Here is a 12,010-nt window from a genome sequence, read left to right as displayed (position 1 = left end):
GATGTCTAGGCAGGTGCGGGCGACCGCGGGTCTCATTTCAGCCTCAAGTTTTAAAGCGGGCTGTAGCCGGCTGCTTCAGTGTGGCCACGTACGACTCATCTCGGCAAAGGGCAAGCGAAATTCCTTGCCCGTGGGCTGTGTTAACTCTTGCTTTACTTGGCACTTGTTCTACCGGCAAGCTGGCAAAATGCTACCTGAATGAACATGCCCGAATTGCCTGTTATCTCCCCTTAACCTGGCACGCAAAAAAAAAAATTTAGCCTGAAAACTGAAGATGCCGACGCTCGGCCACAGAAATTATCCGCCAGGAATCTCCAGACGGTCCGAGCTGATGCCGTTTGCGTCTTGTGCTTCCTCGGAGCCTTCCTCCGCCAAATGCAGCTCTTTCTCGCTAGCTGTTGGGGTCCTGCCGTTTCAGGTGAACGCGGATCATCTGCTGACTTAAGGGAAAAGAAAAAAAAAATGTCACTCTCCCTCTAATACTTAAGAATGTAAAGAAGTTTTAAAAGTAAAAAGAAAATAATAAAACCTGACACTCCTTCTAATACTTAAGAGCGCAGTAACTTTCTGGTAGGCAAAACACAGTCTCTAAAGGTGTTTTTTGGATTATCCAGCATTACAAAACTCATGTTCAAAGGCACAAAAAATTACGACTTTTAAGATTTATAATGACAAATGTAGTATTTATAAAGTAGAGGATTTATAAACTATAAGATGTAAAATGATAAGACACCCTTCAATAGCTCTTATGCTCCTAAATGAGCAAGAGGGTTACAAAAGAACAGCTCCAATCATCTTCTTATCTGCAAGCTTCATTAGTATCACTAGGATACTTGAAATTAAACAATGATCCATTAGCTTATAGGACAGAAGAATAAAGATATTTACTACAGCTTACGTATCTGTGGACTTGTGCTCTAATTTACATGGGAGAAGTAGCTAGTAAATTGCAAAAATGCAGAATTTTAAATAACAGATTTTCCTAAGCAATGATCTGGGTCTCTGAGTATTTTGAAGTTCTTTTTCAATATTTTCAGTTTCATGTGACACTTTTTCACATTCTCCCAAAACATGTTCCTTCGTACTTCATCTAAACATTGTGACACTGGATTATCATGTAGCAAAGTATAATCAGATTTCAAATTAACAGATATATTTTTAAATGTTTTATATTTAAGCACATTTTAACTTAACAGAATTCAGTTTCCTCAGTGACAGCTGAGCTTTCTATTCTGTACCCTGTCCCTTGTCTCGTAAGTTATTTTGCTAGACCAAACTCTGAACTCCCCTCGCATCACGTCCTGCAGCAGATCTTGCTTCTCACTGCTCAAGTTCTTTAGAAAAACATTAGAAAAAATCACATGCACATTCGCTCCACCTCAGCCTTCTTTGATCACTGCTTAGAGAGTGAAACAAACTGAATCCAATTAGAGCCATCTAAATTTTGAGCAAGGGCTATAAAGTGATTCAATGCTATCAAACTAATCTACTTTAAATAATGCTTTTAGCTAATTTAGATTAACTTCTAGCCCCAGCTAGAAAACTAGAGACAACGAAGTAGTATGAATAGAAAAAAAAAAAGGCAACATTACAGTTAAGTGAGGTAAGGCTTCAATATCCAGGCACATGTAGGCTAATCAGTACTGAGGTTTTTGTAACTATCACAAAAAGTAGAAGCTGCAAAGAGGAAATTAAAGCTAGGCACAGGACCTTTGTGCTACAAAGGAGTATGGGGAGTTATTCTCAAATGCAAAGAAGTATAGAAAAGGTCAGACAACTTTTGAAAATTTAACCTTAAATTTATAATACAGGAAAAATGCCTTTAAATATACGTTTGAATTACATTTAGAGGCCTTAAATCTCCACTTTAATGAAGTTGAGAATGACCCTCGGGACAGACGTGGCAGCACTGGAACAGAGAAGTAGATGACTGAGCTTTGCATATAGACGATTGCTGAATTTTTGTCTTAGAGATGAGACAGAAATAAAAAAAACGAACATGGACAAGAGCGTGGGTCCAAGAGCAAAGGCCATTAGACTCCCACAGAAATCCTAGAGGGACTGAGGTAACTTTATAGAAGTGCTGAAGATGCATTTCCAGATACTCCAGAGATGGCAGGAGCCCCTAGGGAAGAAATCCAATGGAAGGGAGAATTCAAAAAGATCATGGGTGGGAGTTTCGAAGGCCGTGATGAGGGGCTGCAAAGGCCACATGCAGACGGGGTAACAGCTTCTGGGCTCTCCCAAAGTCTCAGTAAGGGTGGTTCTGCCAGAGCAGGAGGGTCAGAAGATGAACAGGACAGAAAGAGAAAAATTCATGACCGTAAACAGTGCATTCATCGAGGTTAGAGGTGAACAGAAGGAAGATGGGAGAGAACACTCACGCTGTGACAAAATATATATATATATGTATGTATATCAAAAAACAATGGTTAAGAAGAATAGGAGGGAAGATAGAACAGAAATGTGCCTAAGAGCAGGGACAGGAGCCTTTGCTGGGGCAAGGGAGGAAGAGAGCAAGAGCAAAGGTCTTTCCATTATGGCCATACACTGTTGCTTCTGTTCCCCAAAGTTCTGTCTTTTTTCATCTTTTTGCAAATTTTTAGCTCATATTTCCTTACCATATGACAGAGGAGCGGACTCCAAGGTTAATATCCCTTCTAAATCAAATATTCAGACTGAATGACTGGATTCAAATTTTTTACATAAATCATGAAAAAAATAGGTAAGAATTTAAGCAAATTAAAAGTACTAAAACAAATGGAGATGCAAAAAATAATCTTGGGAATGTGACTCATTATCAAGTCCCACAGCTGACTTCTAATATATAGGTTTTTCTTAGGTTGGCAAATAAATGAAAAACAGTTCCTATGGTTTTATTTCATTACGGAAACAAAGAGGAGGAAAAACAGCATTATCCATAACTCAATCCGATGCTGGCAATAAAGAGCTGAATATATTCATATATAGTTTTGTATGATGCTAATAGACAACTTTCACATTATGTTAGATAACTTGTGTAAAAAGAACCAAGGATAACATAAAAACATGTGTTATATCTTCACATAAAATTATTACCTGGCACAAAACAAAGAAAACAGTTGCTGTTACACCAACCAACCCCAAGAATACACCCTCCAAAGAGCGTGCGTATTTTACTAGTGCAACGTGCACTGATCATGCTGTTTGTGCTTTGGCAAAACGTGCCAGAGGAAGAAGAGCAAGAGGGTAACATTTTCATCTCGGGTGTTAATTTTGTGAAACCTGTAAATGAAAACTGAAGGTATCGTGACACCAGTTTGGGATAATCTTTTACCTCAAAGCAAAGGAATGGAGCTGTGCACTTCGGGCCATGGGTGCGCACACATATCTTTCCCAATTTAGAACCTACGGACGTTACAGGAGCCCCTCAGCACGTCGTAGGATCATCTTCAAACCATTTGGTCTTGGAAACGACAGATTGCTGAATTCCATTTAGCATGGCAGGCTGTAAAGCTGCTATATTTGCTCCTCACTGAACAATAATAACTTGGGCATGCAAGTTATTACAAGCATCCAGAGAGGCACTTAGCCCCCGGCTGTACGTCCCCGCATGGTGCTGAGGAGCCCAGCTGCGAGAGCGCCCCGCCGCCCACCAGGACCGGTGGCCATCAGCACAGCTGGCCAAAACCTCTCTAGGTTTTGCTTTGCTTGAAAGCTTTTCTTCTCTTTTCTTTTTTTTTTTTTTTTTAAGCTAGCCTAAATCTTTACTTTCTTTAAGCTTTATCCACTCTACTTTCTTCTTTGCACATTCCAGCCCTGACTGACATGACAAGTGTTTCTGCTCTCCGCACTGTACCAGACGGCAGCGTCCCGCAGTCATTCGATACAGCAGTTCGGCTATTTCCGTGATGATTTTCCTCTGGCCTAGATTTTGGTTAATTCCAGAATTCTAACTCGCTTGCAGATCGCTGACACCTCAGCTCTAGAAACTTTCATTTTACATTCCATCACTCCACCAACGGGGCTCAGGAACGTCCGCTGCAAGCATACCTTGCTATTTTTACAAATCCTCCTCGTAGCATTACGCTCTCGGGTTTCTCCCGTCGACTGCCGTGGGGTTATTGCGCTGTCCCGCTGTTATTAATAGCTGCTCATCCTTCGTCTCCCTTACCTCAAACCCACTCTCGGTTATTTCTGCGCTGACAGTTGCAGCCTTCTGCATTTTATCGCCCCGCGCGGCTGAGAGCACCTGTCCCCCCTCCTAGAAACGCGGCACGCTCGTCGCCTTCGCCGCTTTCCAGCGAAAGGCTTTTAAAAGTTCCTTAACCGGTGTCAAAATAGCCGCGCCGTCTTCTCGAGCGAAGAGCTTCTGCCGAGCTCTTCGCTCGCGGTCCGCCCCTACCGCGCGCGGCACCGCTCGGCGCCCCGCTGCCCGCCTGCCCCCCTCTCCGCCCCGGCGGCCGGGGGACGCCGGGCTGCCGCGCTCGGGGGGCGAGCAACGCCACTTTCAACCTGCGGGGTGGCGCGCCGAGGCGGTCGGTGACAGCGGCTTTTGACTTCTGCAGCCTGCAAAGCTTGCCGCCACCTGGGAACCGCGTGGCGGGTTAAAACGCGGCGCAGGAGGAGGAGGAGGAGGAGGAGGAAGAGGAAGGGGAGCGGGTTAGAGGCCGGCAAGCACGTACTGCCAGGTGAAAGGGCTGCCGCGCTCCCGCTGCAAAATCAAACGCTCCCAGCGCAGCAGCCGCAATCAGACGCGAGCAAACCGCTTCAGGTGTGCTAAGAGCCTGCCTTAAATCAAATATTTCTTAGGTTGAGGTGAGCTGTTTTACTGAGTTTCACTGCAAGCTGTTTCAGAGAACTGGTAGGAGTTTGTTGCCTTTTCTTTTTTTTTTTTTTTTTTTTTTTAATTTTCCCCTGAACTGGGAAAAAAAAATCCAGTAGAAACGTGCATGCTTAGATCTACTTTTTCCTGGTTCTCCTATTACTCCCTCTAAATCCTTCTCTTTCTCATTTGGATTTTGAAGCGTGCCGTCTTGAACTCACAGCTGTGCGAGTTTGGCCAACGTTCAAAAATGGGACAAGGAGCTTTTTATGTAATACAAGCGAAGCAGAAGGATTCGGTGAACGAAGGAGAAGCTCTTGCAGGACAGGCAGCGCTGATAAAGCCCATACATGGTCAGGGATCTTCCGCATCTTGTCCTGGCTATGGCAAGGCCTCGTGTTTTAAAGAGAGCAGCTACAGCAGCTAAAGCAATAGGGGCAGCTTTCCCTACTGAGAAGTAGTAGGAATTTTTTTTCCCTAATTTTCTATACTTAGGATGGGTTTATGCCTCTAAAGTTGAAGGTTCTTCCTTTTAAGTACCTATTACTCATTTCAATTAATCATCATCCAACGTTTTCTTTTCAGTCCTCGGTTCCAATGAAAGTCAGAGTCAAGAGCTACATTGGCTTAGCAGAAAAGCTTTGACTTTGCCACTCTCGATTTAACCAAGCAAAACAATTTCCTGCTATTTCACCTTATGAATAAAAAGGTAAAGAGAAGGTTCACTGGGCCACGCTGGGGCATGTTTTTATTCATCTACCTGCTTATTTGCCCTTCGCATTAACCCAACAGCCTGAGTCTTTCCAGTCTCCCCCCACGAGGGCTTTTTAATTCCCCAAACCCTCCGCCTCGCTCCTCTCCGAATCCTTCCCCCGGCTCGCCTTCCCGGGCGGCAGAGAGGCAGCTGCACCCGGCAGCCCCCCGCTGAGCCCCCCGGCTCGCTGAGCGCCCTCCCGCCCCAGCGTCGCGCAGCTGCCGGGAGCTTTGCCAGGCTTTGCCATCCCGCGGCGCGTCGTCTGCGGAATTTCCCGCCGGGTTTCTCACCTTGCTTCCAAACCTCCGGCGGGACTGTAGGTGCTAACCGTTCGCACGCCTCCCTTGGCTTCCTGGACGTGGGGCAGAGCAGAAACCCTACGCTTCTCGGTCACAAATGCTGCTTGTTTTCATTTTGACAAAAACGTGGTGCTTGTGGCCCAACTTTGTACCAACCCGAGAAGCTCAAAGCGCTTCCGTTATTGTTTGCTCTGTTACCAGACGCTTCAGTTTGGTTTCCCCGCTTGCCTCCTCTTCCCATCAGTTTGGGTTTTTGCTTTTTTAACTGGTACCGCACTCCGTTTCCTTTCTTTAACTAACTGCAGCCTAGCATCAGCTACTCTTCTGATACTCTGCACCGAAAACTAGCGAGCAGAAAAGAGATAGGCAGGGTCAGGGGAGGGTGTAAGTGCCCGGGCGCCGAGGGAAGGGGGCGTTTGCTTCTTTCTCGGAAGAAATGAGAATTAAGGCAAGTGTACTTGGCTGGGTGTCAAAACCTGTTTTCCCCTGACAATTCTGTTAGAAACAAGATTGCCAGAATTCCTGACAGTGATCTTTGAATAGCTTCATGATAACAATTAGTGCATAAGTAATTAGCAGTTATCTTTATTTCTCACTGCGATGAAACGGAGTGATTGTTATCAGTGCAGAAACTACTTTCCGGGAATCGCTTTTGCTGTCGCTTAGCCTCTAACTCTACAGCTTTGGGTGACAGACGACCGCTTTTAGCGGTAACCTACGGAATTTCTAGAAATCTGACAGAAACGGCAGGTGTACGCAGAGAGCAGCGCGTGCCCGGGGAAGCCGGTGCACGCGAGCAAGTGCTGCACCAGAGACACGTGAAAGCGGAAACAACCTGCGCGAACGCCGTAAACCTGATCAGCCCCGCACACGCACCAGGTCACGGACGCACGTTACCGCCTGCCTCACCGCAAGCTGCTTTGCGTTTGCTGTGCCAAGCCATGTCGCTTACAGTGGACACGTGCTCTCAGCTTTGCTCCGTAGCCGTAACACAACAGTGCTGGTTGTGGTCCCCACGTACCAGGTAAAGAAACAGCAGAAAACAAACAAAAAAACAACCACCACCAAGCCAAATGGCTTGGGATCTCGTAGGGGCTTTGGAGACCTGTAAGCACGCTGGGACTGCGCTCAAAGCAACAAATCCACTAACAAAAACCTTATGGAGAGTAAGATCAGAATGTATTATCCCGCCCGCGGCTGGCAAGAATAGCACGACCTACACTTTCAGAAGCTGATCTGGCTGGACTGAGCGGGCCGTATCAAGATCTGTCAGACTGCTGCGATGGACTTGACTTGAAGCTAGAGATGGAAGACGAGGCAATGTTAGACTGCTCTTCATTTCTCGTGATTGGCTGATATTTTTGCTTAAGAGAGGAGCAGCTGCTGCCTTTATTCCATAAAGGATCATATCTTTTATTTTTGGCATAATTATGATCACAAAATAATTCATAATCCCAAAATAATCTGTAGATAGGAGATAATGCACAACACGACTTTTGAATTTAGAATGAATTCTTATTTTAGAGTAAGTGGTGACACTAACCCAAGTGGCTGCACTATGAACTAAGATTCAATATTTTTAACAAGTCACAGCCAGAACTTCTCTCAGTCCCTTGCAAAGCTGCTTGCTACATATTCAAAGACTCAGCTTCCATCCTGACATCCACAATTCCTTTTCAGAAAAATGAAATAAAATAAATAAAAAAGCAATGAAACACGCTGATCAAGACAGGGGAGACTTCCCAGCCAGATACCCCTGTGCAATAACTTCTCTGTCCATCAATCAATGGCAAAAAAAAAAAAAAAAAAAAAGGAAAACATGCATGTTATAAAAACTCACAGTGGTCATTTTTATTTACTTAATAAAATAAAATGTTACCTCAAAAGAATGGATAACAAATGGAACATGCGACTATGCTCATGCCTATTTCTCCAGCTTTAAAATTTGAATCATGACATACTTGTTCCTCTGTTGCCCTCCTATTATTTCTCAACCTGTCTCACCTCTGTCTGTTTAAGATTCTTAAGAAGTGGATAAATGATTGTAATTATTATTGGAAATTACAAAAGAATTTAAAAAACTATTTGTTTTGCTTAATAATCCAATTTTTCTAAAGACTGTTCGGCTGGAAGTACTTTGTACCATTTGAAGGATTCAAAATTTACTCCAGAGTTCTTATTTTATTATATTTGCTGGCAATGATCTTGTCAAAAAGTGAGGTTGCTGGTGACAGCAGCCATGAGAAAGGCCAGTGAAGAAATGTAAATCAACTTCTTGCTTGCAGTAAATGTTTTTAAGCCTGGAAAGGACTTTTACTTTTCAAAATAAATGACTTTGTAAAGATACTGAATGGCTCGAACTGTTACGGTTACCTTTAGCAGGAAAGAAGCTATTATTTTAGACTTATTTTAGACTCCCTTCCACATGTGGTCCTAGATAACACAGTGGGCTGTTATGGGCTCAACACCTGCCAGATAGACCCGGTCAGCAGCGGAGGCGGCACCGTCTTTACCTCGCTGAGACAAGACTCACCAGCAGCCTCTGCTCGGAGCCCTTAGGCTCATGTCTGCAGCGGACGCGAGGGGGCCAAGCGCGCCTTGTCCTGGAGAGAAGATTCCCCCAGCGCAGACGTTGCAGGCAGCTGCCACACCAAGGTTTTCAGAAAACCTTTTGGGAGCTGAACGTGGGAGAGGAGGGACCTCCGGGCTATGAAAGGGGCAAAGTTAGAGCCCAGGGGGCTGCAGAGATTCTTAGCAGTGTCTGCCGGTTGGGAAGGGCCCTGAGGACCAGGTATCTGCCTGACCTCTCCTTCCGTAAAGATGGTTTACAGGATGGTTCAACACTCTTTACCGCAGCGAGTTCATAACCGCGGACACAGGCAGTGTGGCACAAACCTGTTATCGCAGTAACGTGAGAAAGAGGCCGCTAGATAGCTAAGCTCTAATGCAATAAACGATCGACTACTTGTTTCCCTCCTCCCTTCCTGGGCTGTCCTCAGGGCTTTGGTTCCACGGTGGCTGGTCCTTAGAAAGGGACACAGAGCACTCAGATGAACGGGCTCACTGTCCCCATCTTCCCCTCTTCTGCCAGAACTAGAAAATCCCGAGCAGAGGAATCCTTTGCAGAGAGGGAACGAAGTACTGGACAGAGAGACTAGAAAGACTTCCCAGGATTAGAGTAACAAGGAAGAAGATGAGAATGCAGAAATACCATCGCGGTAGAGAGCAAGTTTTGGGGGAAGGATCACACTACAGTGCATCACATTTTCTTTTCTGTGTAACCATCTTTGTTACCATTCTTAATCCAAGAGGATTTTTGTGTTTATAAGCAGCTACATGGGGGGGTGAGGGGGGATTTTGCATTATAGTCCAAACAAAACATATTTTTATTTTCTTGTTTCTCAACCAGGTCTTTCACTGTACAGCTCAAAGAAAGTAAGAGTCAAATACTACTTTGTGCTCATAGGAATTATTACTTTACTCCCTGCCCCAAAGTATTCTGGACTGTTTCACCAAAGCAACACATTGGCACATTGGAGAAGATTAGAATAGCTATTAGAAAAGAAAAGCAAGGTTGTTTTTAAAAAAAATCTCTTCAAGTGCTAAATGGTAAATTGCGACTATACAGTTATCAATTACAGTCATATTAGCAATATGTGCTAAAATTTATTGTATTTGATTTGGTTCTTCTAAATTAATAACTTCTGTTTATAGAAACATTTCTGAAACTACTTATAAGATTTAACCATTAAATACCCAACTAGCATTTGGATGAGAGCAATATGCAGGCACCCCTTTGGGAGGTTGATCTCTAAAACTGTATGATCCCATTTCTGGATACTTTGGTTTTACAGCGGCTTTGCATGTGGTATAAAGCAGCTAGAGTAAAGAACCTTGGCACCAGCAGCCTTTCACCGTTACCAAGAAAAACCACTAAAACCACTTATTTTCAGAAACATCAACAAGAAGAAATAGTGAATAGGCAGATTCATCTTCAGAAAGACAGGCAAGATATGTTCACTTCCTGAGGGTACAGAAAGATGAGAGAGGAAAAAAAATCTAACAGAGATAAAACAGATTTACCATAGATGCCAAAAGCCTTTGATGAGATACAGCACATTTAAATCAGTCAGAATAATGAGAACTGCGTACATCTCACTGACACTTCTCACCAGCGATTTGTTAGAATGGAGCAGAGAATTCGTTCCGCCTGTTTTGAGGCCACTTTTGTGTCCGCTGCTCATGAACAACTGAGCAACCAAATTGCTTCCCAAGGGTGCTCCTAGAAAGCAAGTTTTATGATCACGTGCTCAAGTATTCACACAAGGTGCGTGAATACTCACCTTATCAGAGGCAACATCCCATTGCTCATCAGGGCCATGGTTGCAGAGGCAGGACAGATGACTTCACGCACCTCAAGCGGAGGCAAAGAGCGAAATCCCATGCTGACGCAGAGAAGGTAGGCATGACGCGGGGAGGAGTAACACTGCTTCAAATCCCTTCCGAATTCACAGGCTCCCACGGATCTTCAAGGTTAAGCAAGCTGTGGTGACGTCTCTGTGCTGGTGGTGGGCACAAAACTCTACGGGATCTCAGTATCTCCCTTTTTTGTGGCAGCACACACTGCTGAAAGCTGTGCTTTTCCTTGAAAGATTGACACAGAGGGAGGATGGCAGAAGGCACAAAGCACTAACAATACACAGGCCACAAACCACAATCTGAACAAATACAGCCTTGCCCTGTCAATTCACAATGCATACATCAAAATTACCTTTATTCTATCAATATACCTAAATCATGGACTTTCTCAAGGTCATTACACTTCTTTGGTAGATATCTCATCACAGAAAAATTGCAGAACAATATTGTAAGACAGGTAAATATTCACTGGACATACAGCAGGATGCTCCAGTGTATTCTATCAGTAATTCAGATTATAAAACTAAACTTTAAGAGCAGAAAGCTAGAGTAATAATTCAACCACCACTCAAGCAGTGCTGTCTTCCAGATAAACCAAATATAACAAAATGTAATCCAAAAAATGGTATTAGTTCAAAAACTACAGCTGAAGCTCTCAAAATCATCTAACATTTCCATCTCATGTTTCAAAAAGCTGTGGGAATGAGGTCCTGAATTTAGGTTTTTGCTGGAACTAGATCATATCATCTTTTGCCCCAAACCCCTGTACCTTTTGCAGACTAGAAAAAGTGAATTTTGACTTACTGACAATAGTTAACTTTACAAACCTTCAAGCAGCTCACAGGTCCCATGCTTCCAAAGGTTGAAAATCTTCTATTTTAAACACATGGTCCTTATGACAAGCATCAGGGTGCAGACAGGGTCTCACAGAGCTCCTTCTCCCTTGTACTTTCCCACTGATCTTCCTTCACGTATCAATACTCTCTTTTGGAGTCTTTGCCTGTTTTTCTACCCTGTTCTGTCTCAAATGTTTTCATTTCGTTGTAGTTCTGTGTGCTGTTTTGCAATTTTTCTTCATTTCAGTTTGCCTCTTTACTTCTTTGTATTTCTTTCTGTTTTCCTCATCTCCTCTCTCTCATGCTTCTTCCATTCAATTTATGGTTCAGATTCAAGTATTTACTCTGAAGCTGACATTAATAACATTCAAGACCTATATCATGTTTATATTGATCCATTGATTCCTGTGTGTTTGCATATACATACATATGTATATATGTGTATATACGTGTGTGTGTGTGTGTGTGTATATAATGTATAAACAAATACAGCTATTTCATTGCTGTCTAGTTTTTGCAATTTGTCCTAAAATATACCTGGAAGTCAGGTATATTAATACTGGCTTAATACTTTTGTCCTTACTTTCCCATGAAGAAATTATAAATCTGAGAACAGGACATCGGGGGATTGTAGATACTGTGTGATGCTCAAATACCATGGTAACATGGTCCCTGTAAAAGCCTAGCAATCAGAGTTGATGATATTTTGATGATATTCAACTAGCATGAGATTAATTTTTCAGTGTGTCCAAATATTTTTGCCTACCAAGGTATTATTTTATTCTTCAGCTAATAATCACATTCCTACTCCAATTATAGAAACAGCAGCAAAATGCAAGTTGCTGGTAAGCATTTATGAAATGGACAGGACAGATTAGAGCCCCACATCTCTGAGATC

Source organism: Rhea pennata, chromosome 1, assembly GCF_028389875.1.
Source record: "Rhea pennata isolate bPtePen1 chromosome 1, bPtePen1.pri, whole genome shotgun sequence".
Taxonomy (NCBI): domain Eukaryota; kingdom Metazoa; phylum Chordata; class Aves; order Rheiformes; family Rheidae; genus Rhea; species Rhea pennata.
The sequence above is the reverse complement of the archived record's forward strand: the minus strand, read 5'-3'. Positions refer to the sequence as shown.